Source organism: Tursiops truncatus, chromosome 3 (assembly GCF_011762595.2).
Source record: "Tursiops truncatus isolate mTurTru1 chromosome 3, mTurTru1.mat.Y, whole genome shotgun sequence".
In the NCBI taxonomy this organism is placed as follows: domain Eukaryota; kingdom Metazoa; phylum Chordata; class Mammalia; order Artiodactyla; family Delphinidae; genus Tursiops; species Tursiops truncatus.
Window position 1 is genome coordinate 72,028,162 of NC_047036.1, and position 2,548 is coordinate 72,030,709.

The 2,548-nt window shown below is 40.1% G+C and overlaps 1 pseudogene; it reads right to left on the bottom strand.

The window, feature by feature from the left end:
* Positions 1–740: 740 nt before the first annotated feature.
* On the bottom strand, positions 741–2,313 carry LOC101327736 (phosphatidylinositide phosphatase SAC2 pseudogene; annotated as a pseudogene).
* Between the last annotated feature and the right edge of the window lie 235 nt (positions 2,314–2,548).

Here is a 2,548-nt window from a genome sequence, read left to right on the forward strand (position 1 = left end):
ATACATTCTTAACATTTCTGAAAATAGAGCAAAATTAATAGGTGCTGCTGTTCACGTCTCAGGTTTTATGACTGGCAAGTCTTAATGCTCCTAGACTTTGGGGTGTACAAGGTAGCAGTATTTTAAATTTGTTTAGGTAGAATGTAGGGAAGATCAGGATCAAATGGACCTTCATTTCTTGACTGTAGTGCCATTAGCCCTCAATTAACTCTTTATAGGGAATGGTTAAGCCATCAAAAACTAAACCGATAGTTTTTATATTAAAATGCTTCTCCATACTAGTAACACTTTGAAGTCACTAAAAACTAAGTATTTACCTTGTAGAGGAAACACACAGAAATTAACTGACAAACAGAAAAAAACAAATTATGAAAAATGCTAATCACCTAAATGGATCCATGTCCACCCTTTGTGTCTACTTCATACATTCTACCCACCCACCCCACTCCAAAAAAGGTTCAGGTTATTACGTCCCAAAGCAATGTATTCTTGAATTACTTTAAGAGAGACAAACTGCTCTGTAGTGTATAACCCATTTAGGTCTACACATTCTAGGGTGATGCACTTCCATTGTCCTAGCTCTCAAATTTGGAAATCTGCTCAGGTTCAGTCTCTTTTTAAAACCTTTCCAAATAAACATTAGAATTTGGGATCCGTAGATTCTAAGACAGTACAGGTTATATGACTCCTCCTTTTTTTTTGGATTAAATAAAAGCCACATGATTCTGTGTGGCTAAACACTAAATCTGAATTATTCGTGTCTGGCATTGAGTAAACATATTTTTAAGTTCATTCTGCGGGACTTCATTAACTACTTCGGGTTCTGCAGCGTTCTTCTGAACCTTTGCCACTGCAAAGTTTATCCCCTGGGTTAATCCAGCTTGGGTAATATTAGCAACCTGGACCATGCAACTTCGAATCTTTGCAAAGGGAGAGACTGCTCTTGCTGCTACAGCCCTCTGAAGGAGAAGGAGCTACGTGAAGCCTTCTCTCAAGTTCAGGTGTGCCAGATTCGGAGCTGGGGGTCTTTTGAGATACAATTGAATGCACTGGTTCGACTGACAAAAGATGTGGGCCTGCTGCAGAAAAAGACACATCTAATTGAGATGGTCGAGAAGGTATCTGTTCCGTTGATTCAAAGTGAGTTTCTTCGTTAGAAACTCGATTGGTCATTTGATTTCCTTCCTCACTAGCCTGCTAAGAAACAGACCTGGTTTCTGACAGCTGGGTCATCTTGTTTTATGCATCTTGAACAAATCTGTGGCAATAAATATCCACAGGCTAGGTAAAGCCAGTCAATGTGTGTATGTCGTCAGCAGAAGGACTTTTCTTCAAAGAAGACGCATAGCCTTTTCCAAGCCCACTTTCATGAGCAAGCGTAACCTCTGAAGGAACATGAACGCTAATATCAGTGCTGCTAATAGACTGGGATGGACCGCCTAATCGAGGTATTGAAGCAATAATACCACAACTAGGAAGAACATAGTCTACTGGCCCTACATTCTCTAAAGAGTTTGCTAGCTGCCTGTCTTCATCAGACTTGGAATTTGTAAGGAATTCATCAGCGTGGTATGAGTCATTATCTGAACACATTTCCCCGTCTGACTCAGCCTGGGCTTCATTATCCATCACACTAGTGTTTTCCATGGTTTCAAGACTACTATCTGATTTCCAAAGATTTACTTTTAAGTTTGGTTTCAGAAAGTTAACTTTCATTTCAGGTTTTGTAAAGTTTCCTAGCTTTCGTAGAATGACAATATTTACATTGGATTTGGTCTGTTTCACTTTTTGATTTAGAGATGAAAATTTGCTCATTAAAAAATTTTCCCCTGGGCCAAAGAGCCTTGGTTTTGAGATCTGGTGCCAATGATGTCTTCATGAGGTTTACTGCTCTTCCTCTCAAGCTTTTTCTCTATTATAGGTACATCTAATCCCATGGCTTCCTTGGTGATCTGCAGCATCTCTGCAATGCACTGAAGGGTATCTTTTCCATCCTCTTCTGCATTGAGCATTACAGCTCTCAGGGTTAGGGAATAGCCACTTGCTTCTTTATATCTGTAGTGCAGTCGCACGCAGCAGAACTCTGCGTTACCAAAAAGAGTGGGTTCAGGACCTATTTCAATTTTTTTCCAGGTCTTCTAGACTTAGTCGTTGATACTGGTTTACTTTGTCAACTTCATCATCATAATAGGCCACGTAGTAGGCAGAGTTGGAAAGCAGTAACAACACATCCACGTCTCTGCGAGCAGCATCAATGAGGGTGCACCCTTAAAACTGTCGCTCGAGCCAAGCCAGAAAAATTACATCACGACACGTATTTTAATATGAAATAAATTCTAAACCTACTAATTAGTGTTACTTTATCTTAGCTTCTATTCTGACACTAATATTTACATTAGTCAGACATGATCTCGGTCAAAAGCATTATGTCCAGAACGAAAAGCACTTGGCACCTTAACAGGCAGTGGAGAAAAATGTCAGCCCTCCCCGCGCCCGCATTTCTACCAGTGTAAGCTGCAGTAAATACTTAATTTCCCTCCCCTCTTAA